Raw genomic sequence first — 11,370 nt, 5'->3', positions numbered from 1 at the left:
ACACAAATATTGAAGAATTAACTTAAAAACTTACTTGTGCTGTTGCAATGTAGAAAACTATGATGTTACTTGGTCATCTATTTACTTTCTGAAAATATCAAATTTCTGTATGTCGTATTGGTTGAACTCAAATATGAATACGTGACTTTTTATTTGATTGGGCGAAGCTTATTACTAAAGATATATAATTTCTAACAATACTCTCTTGCTTAATCTATCCTTAACACATTTCATTAACATTCAATCAATGCCCGAAGAAGGAAGTGTTGCATGACAATCTCCTATACGGATGAAAAGAAGAAATGGTATAATTAATGCAGAAATATAAAAGGATGATTGTACACGTCAATAAGATAATAACAGCAATACACATTTTCTGCAAATATAAAAACAAGAAGATGAGGTATGATTGCCAATAAGACAACTCTCCACCACAACTTAAATGACGTAGAAGTTAACAACTATTGGTTACCGCACAGCCTTCAAAAACAACAGATGTGAATAAACTAGAAATTTCATCTAGTACAGCTAGTACTCGAGTACACGAGTAGGACATATAAGCATTAATTCGGATATAACCAATGCTGTAAATTCACGACCTTTATCACTCTACTGTCTATGTGGTATACCAAATATTCTGAAAACATCAATTAGATTAAAAGCCACCTTTGAAACACTTTGTGACATAATAGCTCTAACAATTAAAAATTGTGTTAGGTGATCTTAGTGCACCATAAGACAATATACTAAACATAGTAGTTTCCATCTGACTTTGATTGGACATTCATTCAATCAACCTGTCCTCTTCGGTTAAACTCTTTGGATAAAATGGGTTTTACTACTACCCATTTCCCTATGCGCTTTTTATCATGTTACAATTTTAAAGAAGACATAGTGCAATGGAATCATGGAAAATGTTTGCAAAGCCATTATAAATTTGTTAAATTATACGGTCTTAAAATACCATACAGTTCCTCTAGAAAAAACATAAACTTTGAAATTTCCCTCATCATTCTCTTTTACTTAAGTAACCAGTCTTTCAAACCTCCAATGGTAAACAAATTCATACCGTTTTTAGTTTTAATAGTCTATAGCTGCCTTCATTTCTGGTGCAAAAAGTTTAATATTTGCTAAATGAGCATTGTACTTTTGCTTTGGGTATATGATCTTTGTTTTCCTTGATTCAAATTTATATTCCGCAAAGATTCAAGAAATTGTTTTTGTTGCTTAAATGCTAATAATCAAAATTACGAAGTGAAAAAGACTAGTATTAATATTGATTCTATCGTAAGTAAATTAAAATCAAACTAAATAGTATTTTCATATTCGTATGCACACTCATGGCTCTACAATCTGTCGATACCTGTATCTTGGCATTGCACAAGGTCATGTTTTTCTCTGACTGTTAATGACGTCTTTACAATAAATCCATAGGATGTTGGATGAGTACTGATTGATACTTTAGTCTGAGATGCATGATTTTTTTTTATATAAGTTGTTATTGGCTTTGAACTAGCTGTCAGTAACTGCGAGTACTCCCAGATCTGTACTAAGTGTCTTTTTGTTGTGGGGATGTGTAAGTACCCTGCCACGTCCACCCTGTGTTTTTGTTAGATGTATTTATATTTGTATCCATTTGATGAGTTAAGTCTTTTTCAACTGATTTTTATAGTTTGTTCTTATGTTGTCCTGTTACACCACTGTCCAAGGGTAGGGAAGGGTTCGCGCGTTCAAACGAGTTTAACCCCGCCACATTATGCATGGGCCTGTCCCAAGACAGGAGCCTGTTATTCAGTACATGTAGTTGTCGTTTGTTGCTGTGTAACATATTTGTTTTTCGTTCATTATTTTGTACATAAATTAGGCTGTTAGTTTTCTCGTTTGAATAGTTTTACATCTGTCATTTCGAGGCCTTTTATAGATGACTATGAGGTATGGGCTTTATTGAAGTCCGTACGGTGACCTGAGGTTGTTAATTTCTGTGTCATTTGGTCTCTTTTGAAGAGTTGTCTAATTGGCAATCATACCACATATTCTTATTTTTATAGATGGGTATTTAAGAAAATGTATATATTCAATAAAACCGATGGAAAGATGATGTACCTGGCAAAAATTCTTATCTACAGTTGTCTTTTTGTGACCAGCTCAAACCCGCACAATCAGTGAATAATGATTTTTCATTAGATAATTTTCAGATAAAATCTTCAATTTCCCCTTTTCCATAAGAAACAATTACTTGTTTAAGACTCATTATTTTTTGCAATACCACAAGTTCTTCTTTGAATACGAAAAATTGAAGATTACATTAGAACTATTCTTTTTTCACTGCCTGTTTATTTTCTAAAATGTTTGAGAGATTATGCACTTGACAAGGGATGCATAAATACATTTTCTCATATATTCAGTATAATTTGTGATGTAGCTCTTTTCCGTCGTTTTAAACCAGTAAGATCGGAACCTTTACATTCCTTCCAGTTCAATTTTCAAATAAAGGAAATGATGCAATCAACATCAGCAACGTTCTTCATCACAAAGAGGTAACATCTAAAATTCCACTTTATATTCAAAATCAGTCTGTTCCTATTGTATCCTACAGTTACACCAAAACCATTGCACCTAAAGCATTTAACTATAAGCAAGCATTGTAGGACCTTGATTTAGAATAATACCTAAAAAACCCTCTGACATGTGACTGTTCGCACTCTACTACAGACCTTCTGGCCATGTTATTACTGGGGATCAAAACATCATACTACACGAACATCTCCGAAAGGTAATATATCATGGTCCAGAGAACCCCAACACATCAATTGGAACCATAACTTCAAAATAATTATAGATTCAATTGAGGACTACGCCAGAGCATGGGCTTAAAGAGAGGAAGTTGAACTGAACACTTTGTCAAAAAGTATCAAAACAATCAGGTCTCTCATAAAACGTCGAAGTTAAAGTTGAAAAACTGTGTGAATAATCAACCAAAGTCCTTTTTCAGAGTCAAAGAAGCTGTGAAATGTCTATCATCTCTTCACGATAAATATGTTGTTGTTCTTGCGGACAAAGTTTTAAATTATATTGTTTTTATATGTAAATCGTACTACTCAGGTAATCCCACAAACAAAAACATATTAATTGACAAGGATGAGATATTTGCGAATCATAAGTCCTTCATGGCTTTAATGAACACTACATTGAACAGCAAATCTGAGGACTTACCTTGTTTGTATTGGATACCTAAGCTTCACAAAATTCCGTACAAACTGCGGCACATTTCCGGCTCATCTGCTTGTTCTACAAATGATTGACAAAAACTCTGTCCGCAGTGAAAGACAGTCTTCAGAAATACTGTGAAACTGTTTACTCGCGTAGTGGTATTAACCATATGTGGATTCTAGAAAACTCTAAAGAACTTCTGGATAATTATAAATCTCGATCTTTCTCTGACATTAATTCTATCAAAACTTTTGATTTTTCAACCGTGTATACCACCATTCCCCATGTGAAACTGAAAAATCGTCTAAAAGAAATAATCCACAATGCTCTTCAATATAAAAATGGTAGCATACGCTATAAAGTTATCACTTTGGGATACCATACGGCATATTTTGTTAATAGCGAACAAAAATGTAAAACATGCTACAGAGAGGAACAAGTGATCAGTATGCTGGAGTTTCTTATTGACAACATATTTGTTGAATCTGGAGGTAGACTTTTTCAAATTGTCGGCATTCCTATGCGAACAAACTGTGGCTCTCCTTGCCGACCTCTTTTTATTTTCATATGAGTCGGAGTTCCTTCCGACACTTGTAAAAAACAAGAAGATTAAAGAAGCAAGATCATTTAATTTCACATTTAGATATATTGATAATGTTCTTTCCATAAAAAATCCAAACTTTTCTGATTGGGTTCCATTAATATATCCCCCAGAACTAGAAATTAAAGTAAAAAAGAGAAACCGCCTACTCCACCTCATTTTAGACGTATACCTCGAATTTGACATAAACGGTCATCTCAGTACCCGAATCTATGACAAACGAGACGTTTTTTAATTTTAAAATTATCAATTTCCCCCACCTTAGTAGCAATATATCAACTTCATCTGCATATGGGATATACATTTCCCAACTCATCTGGTATTCAAGAGCTTGCAGCTGCTACTCAGATTTAATAAAACGTCACCTTTGTCTGAGCAGAAAGTTGATGAACCAGGGTTGTCTCAAAGAACGTCTCGTCCTTTTTCTAAAAAGGTTAATCGGAAGATACCAAGATCTATTTGATAAATATTCGGTATCAACTTCACAAATAATACATGATTGTCTTGAAGTATAGATTCTAGGTACTGACGTTTTTTATCATCTTAATTTTGTGTTATAGTGTTCTTTTATTTGTCTTATTAACTTTTACTATAAAGTCCATTTTTGATGATATCCGTTTGGCGTGTCTCGGTACTTATGCATCCCGCCAACGTGTTGTTGTGCTGTGGTCGTTTTTTGAATTCTTGTCTTTCATTTTTACTTATGTGCTTTGTATATATGGCATTTTGTTTTTCTTTGTTGATATATGTGTTTGTTTGTTTGGTCATTAAGATTATAACACGATGTTGACTGCTGTACCCCTATTTTTGACATCTTTACCTATTATGTCTTTTTGTTTTGCTCACACATTGTTGTCAATATAATGGAATTTTATGCGACTGTCATACATGTGAGAGGTTTGGCTAGTTATAAAACCAGGTTTAATCCACCATTTTCTACATAAGGGAATGCCTGTACCAAGTCAGGAATATACCAGTTGTTTTCCATTCGTTTGATGTGTTTGAGCTTTGGTTTTGTCATTTGATAAGGAATTTTCTGATTTGAATTTTCCTTGGAGTTCGGTATTTTTGTTATTTTACTTTTTAAATGAATGAAAACTTATTTTTGGAATATAATTTTTTAAAATCTTTTTCATCAAGAATATATCACCGAATGTACATGTATTTGGAAGATAAAACAAAAATCTAAAGTTGACTTATTGCCTGAAATGATGTTCGGTTATTAGTTGAATAATCTTCATCAGATTTCAGGAAATAAGCTTAATGTTTGAAAATTTCAGGCCACAGATTAATGCCTAGGCGTTAGCTTATTGCCCAGGATTTAAGCTTAATGCTTAATTTCACTTATTGCCGCTAACACATATATATCAACGAAATAAGATTAAAAGGAAGAAAAACTAATACAACATTATTGTTATAAAGAATCAATAATTGTATATTCAACCAATGAATAACTTGATATTTCAATATTTCAAATACTCGGCTTTGTGCGTTCCTAATAAGGGTAAATGCAGAAAACCCCTTCGGCGCGTGAAATTTATAAAAATGCTGTTTGATTTTTTATCAATTGTTTGACAACTTACTAGATCGTAGTCTTGGAAACATCTGTATACCTGCAGAACGTATTGGAATTTTCACTAGCCGATAACTTCCCATAATGTTGAGCCATATACCTCAATATCTTGTTTTAGAAATTTCGTTATCATATAGTTACTCAAGATATGAATGTTTTTGTATGTTTAATACGACGAGATTTAGGCAATTCATATCATTTCTGGATTTGATAATGTTAGCCATATTTTACACCAGGCTGGCATGGATTCCGTATTACAAGGGGCACAATATGACAAAATAAAAAAAAACGACCTTTCATTTTTCAAAACAATTATCAATCCCAGTCTTATTGTAAGACCGAAAATTCCGGAGAATGATTGTTTGTTTCCGTATCCGTCGTCTCCGTAAAAAACTTCAATAAACAGAGATTTGGAAATGAAGAGGACACATCTGCGTTTGTCGAGCTTATGAAAAGAAAAGACAACTAGGAAATACTATGACTTGAAACTAATTTAAAACTTCTTCGTGAGTATTGGGGGATCACAAAACCGGATGACAATGCACCAGTAGAACTTGATCTTTGTATATCATGGTTTTTCCTAAACTTTAGAAAAACTGATGGTGCGAATAACGAACCCGATACACTACATGTGAACCAGGCAAGCTAACACAATTACCTGTTAAAAAAAGATACGGAAATTCTTTTTGAAATGACATTGCATTTGATTTTTAAATACGCTTTAGCTACAAGATGTAGGGTATTGAATGCGCAGGGAACAATTATAACTCAGAACTCGAGGAGAAACAACGATATAGCAAAAAAATGATGTAATGAAAGAGCTTTAGATTCGTGATGTACATGTTTTTGTTTTCGATATTTCATCACCTTTATTTCATGTTTCAAGAAAAGATCAACATATTGTTTTTAAATTTCAATGTAACAAGCTTATACTGCAAAAATATTCATGTGCTTTCTTTAAGCAAATTGCCAAGAGCAATTGCCTATATGGCCGCATTCAAATTCGACTATAGAAGATAGTGCAACTAACAATCTACGTATTCATCCGGGATATCACCCATAGTTGTTCATCTGTGTAAACGTTGTTTTTATACTTATACATGATGTTCGAAGTTGTCATTTTCCCCAAATCGATTTTTTAAATTTGCACATGAGTGCCTTGCGGTACTCTTTTATTCGAAGGACATATACGACATGTTCTATAATTGGATTAATCAAAGAGACTATGTTTGTAAAATGTTTAAATCGCTGTAGATCTATGTCATTGTTACTAGCTAATATAATGTTCGTCATAACAGAAAGTAAGACAACTACTGTAAGTACCATTATCAGTATACCTAGCGTGATAATTGATCGCTTCCATTATTTCATGTGATTTGACAAGTTTGAAATTTCGGCTGATGCATCTTGATGGTAAACAGTGGTCAATTTATTTTTCAATCTGAATATTACGATGCCATAGAAAACAACGATAAATATATGTGTAAATAGTCTACAGGTGGCCATGGAGAGTTGATATATCCAGTAGTTATCTGTGAAAAGTTTGCATGATGTTGATTCTGGTTTGCCATATAAACCAAAAATATTACCATTGTAAGTAGCAATCAATACAAAAGTGCCTATATACGAGAAAGTAAGTCTCTTTCTCCAATTGCTCATTTTTCGTATAGAACGGATGGCGAGGAATGTCTCAATACAGATAAAAAAAGACTTGCACAAGAGAGAATGTATGTGCTGTCGATGAAATTAAATCTAAAACGAAACAAATACATTGGGTATAAATATTCTGCAGTAAATTCAGATATGTATAAACTCCAGTCAGAATAACGGATATACTAGCTATGATGTAACCAATGCTAAGACATAACGTGAGGCACTTACATTTCTGCTTCCGTGATTCTTTTGATTTAATGAGGACGACAATAGCAAGTAGATTTAAATCCAATGTAACTTTCATTGCGAAGACGAAATTTTACACTTTCCAAATGTTCAACATTGACATATATAACAGAAACTTTTTTAAAAAGTAAAATTATAACATAATAACATGCATATGAAAAAAAAATAATCACTGTCAGATGTGTGAAAAAGATATTTCTACACATACAAAAAAAAAACCAAAAAAAAACGATAACATGTTCGTTTGTACTCGTTTCCGGATAAAAGCAAACAAAAATGGTCTTATGAATCTGGTTTCCCTATTTTGTTTTTTTATGAAATTTTCCCAAAATATCAATGAGAATTTGGAATTTTGCTAATTCTGATTGATGATTTATGATTATCAAGGGAATTCCCATAAATCTATGCTTCTTCCGCGAGTAATAGTGAATCCACATTAGTTTGAAATGATACGAAATCAGTAATGAACGTTAGCCTTGCAGAACTCAATCAAATGAGTGTTCAATGTTATTCCTAGTCTTCCGTCAGGATGACATGTCTAATATTACGTAGTCTGTTGAGTCGTATCCATCTTGCTACGCACATGACACATACAGCAATAGCAAATATCCCTACAAACACTACTCCTATGATACTAACGTGGATCTTTTGTTTCTGTTCCTCTTGGTTTTCTGTAAAAAAAGATAACTTTTTTAGAAAATTGCTATTTCATATGAATCGATGAACATGTGAGGTACTTGTCATTAAAAAGCATTAAAACAATGCATCTATTATATCGTTCCTAGCAACACAAATATAAATATACCACGACAGTCTTTAAATAAAGGCGGCAGCAGTGTACTGATTATTAAAAAAAAACAAATCAAATTTACAAACATAAACTGAGGGAATCACATTAAGTCCAAAAGCAGCGAGACCAGCTGCGCCGACAAGGTTACCGTCTCACTTGTTACATTTATTTGTATGTTTAATTGATTTTGTTTTTTTTTTGTTTTTTTCGTCAGTTGTGTTGTATGTCTGTGAAGTATGTTAACACAGTTTTGACTGCTGAATCCTAAATATTGTCACATTAACCTATTATTTCTGTTTAGTTTGCTCACCCAATTTTGTCAACATAAAGGAACTGCAAACTAGTGGTAGGTTTAGCTATCTATAAAAACAGGTTTAACAGACCATTTTCTTCGGAAAATGTCGGTACCAAGTCAGGAGTATTGGAGTTCTTCAGTATTTTCGTTATACTTTTAGATACAACTAATTGATGATTCGGACCAATGCAATGATTGCAAACTCATAATCCCTCATGGACGGGTTATGAATAAAATTATCAGTGAAGATAGTAGTTCGGCAAACAATTCCGTTCAAAGTAGTTTCAACCTGGACGGAATATTGGTCAGAACATGGGATCATCATCGGAAGCAAATGAAAACAGTTTCAGATAAAGTATTTTATTTTCAAATACAAAATGAAATTCGTGTTATAGTGTTCTTTTATTTGTCTTTATGAATACTACTTGTACTGTCTAGTCTATTGTTGGTGATATCCATTTGACGTGGCTCTATTCTTCTACATCCGGTCATTGTTTTATTGTGCTATGGTTAATTTTTGTATTCTTGTCTTTCGTTTTTGCTAATGTGCTTTGTCTATATGCCTTTTTGTGTTTCTTTTTTTTCATATTTGTTTGTTTTATAGTGATTAAGAGATTATAACACAATGTTGTTGACTGATGTACCCCTATTTTTGACATTTTTACGTATTATGTCTGTTTGTTTTGTTCACACATTGTTGTCAATGTAATGTAATTTTATGCGACTGTCATACAAGTGAGAGGTTTAGCTAGCTATAAAACCAGGTTTAATCCACCATTTTCTACATAAGAAAATGCCTGTACCAAGTCAGGAATATGACAGTTGTTATCCATTTGTTTGATGTGTTTGAGCTTTTGATTTTGCCATTTGATTACGGACTTTTCGTTTTGGATTTTCCTAGGAGTTCGGTTTTTTTGTTATTTAACTTTTTCTTAGTATTTTGAGGAATTGTCTCATCATCATAGTCCTCTATGACCCTAGAACAAAACCATTACATCGGTTCCTATTCAAATTTTAACTAGGCTGTCATTCGTTTCAATTAATTGGTTAAAGTTGGACTGAAGCATCTTTCAACATAGTTTGATTACACAATGGAATACTTTTTTTTTTTAATTCATTTCATTTTTTTAATTTATTTTCTGAGGGGCTCCTTTATATCCTCTTTTTTCCTTCTTTTTCCTAGAAAGAGCCGTACAAACGACACCCAAGTGATCGATCAAAAAATTCATTTCGATATATTACGAAGAAATAAAGTTCAGGTAAATGAACAGTTACTGTGCATATGGCATGACTTATCAAGTTTAATTAATACAACTGTATACGAACTTTCCTGCAAAAGCGTAAAATTTCAAGTTTATTTGTTTTTTTATTTGTAAGTAAATAATTAACGATATGTGAATTACTAACGTAAGCACAAATTTTAACAGCGCAATCCTTGTTAAACAATTTGCCTCATTTGCTATATTTTTTTGTCTTTTTTATTCATGTATCTCCTTTTTTTTATTCGTTAATCGTTTTATATATTGCCTCGTTGATCCTTTTTTGATATCCGTTTAGTGTCTTTCGCCTCTCTTTTTTAATATCTAACACATAAAATTTCACTTTTATAAAATTAACTGGTTATCCAAAACAAATAATTTAAAAGCAGAAGCAAATAACATAATACCGAATGTCTATAGAATCAAAAGTCGTTCTTTTATTGCACTTCGTAACGAGACCAATAAAATAAATCTTTGTCAGTAGTAATCCGTCAAATACTAGTATGTATAATATGCCTTAGAGAGTCCCGTTGTTGACAAGGAAGTGGAAATCCCGATATTTAATTCACAAATTACCTGCGACATTTTGAAATTATTTGTTCTTGCTTTAATAGTTTAATTTGTAAACGTTAACGCTACAATTTTCATACATATGTCCTTTGTTATATAACAGCTATTAAATCAGCAATTTCAGATAATATATATAGATAAAATATGAGGAGTTAAACTATGTTACTTATAAAAAAATTACTTTTTAAACAATCAATGTCGCTTATGTAATGTAAAAATCGTTTGACCTTAATTCACAAACAAACAATACATAAAAAAGGTAGATTTTTCCAAGTGGGTGCACTCTGATGAAGAGTTAGTGAACTATGTTAGATTTAGCAGACAACTAGCCTTTCAAAAGCCGCCAAAGACTTCCTTAATGACTTGTCGTAAGGTAACCTTAACACGATATTTTTAGAATGACTTAATTGAGTATGTTTACACTTCATGCACTTAGCACAGTGAATTAGTATATTTGGCGGACAGGCGCAATTACCCAGTCAGCCCTTGAAACGAGCATTGACAATATTTAGAAGTGATAGGTGAGCAACATTTAGACAAAAGTTTAAACTACAGTAGAATTAAAGTATACCTGGGTATGTGGCGTTGCGGTGTAAGTACATTTCTTCACAATGAATGTCTTTACACACAAACATTTTGTCAAGCTGTATCAAGCTCCCTTAAATATGGAACTGAAATTCACCATTTTCAAAGGTACTAGTATTTGCGAATTTCATCAGTGTCTCATCTAAACTTGTGACATTCTGCTTCTCATGATCTTGATCGGTTTTTGGTCGGACGGCTATATAAACAGTCATTTGTCGTGACAATTCGCAAAACCAAAGTATACCTTCGTCTTGCCAACTCGTTTTTGCAACCATTTTAGAAAAGTACCCTTCAACCAAATTATTTGTAACGTGAATATTGAGCGTCGATGTGAAGAAAAGTCTGATTTCCTTGACATTACTTTCCTTATCTGATGTTGAACAATTTTGAATTAAGTTCATGAAATGCTTGATGCTTGGAACAAGATTTGTGTCGAAAGATTTCCTTATGCTCCAAAATACTGTCCATACATCATCTTTGGACAAATCGCATAATGATATGACACCAAGTGGTTTTGAAAGACAATGGTTATGAACAAAATTAGCCTTATTTTCTACAGTGGAACAGTTAAGATGCAACCACTGTTTC

General features: G+C 32.7%; 1 long non-coding RNA gene across 1 annotated transcript; it reads right to left on the bottom strand.

The window, feature by feature from the left end:
* Positions 1 to 7,385: 7,385 nt before the first annotated feature.
* Positions 7,386 to 10,897, bottom strand: LOC127711701 (uncharacterized). Its single transcript, XR_007986850.1, has 2 exons — positions 10,769 to 10,897; positions 7,386 to 7,954 (listed from the first exon to the last, which is right to left on the bottom strand). It is a non-coding gene; the product is annotated as an uncharacterized LOC127711701 (long non-coding RNA).
* Positions 10,898 to 11,370: the final 473 nt, after the last annotated feature.

Source organism: Mytilus californianus, unplaced genomic scaffold (genome assembly GCF_021869535.1).
Source record: "Mytilus californianus isolate M0D057914Y unplaced genomic scaffold, xbMytCali1.0.p SCAF_8, whole genome shotgun sequence".
Taxonomy (NCBI): Eukaryota; Metazoa; Mollusca; class Bivalvia; order Mytilida; family Mytilidae; genus Mytilus; species Mytilus californianus.
This window is presented reverse-complemented; position numbering and strand designations above follow the sequence as displayed.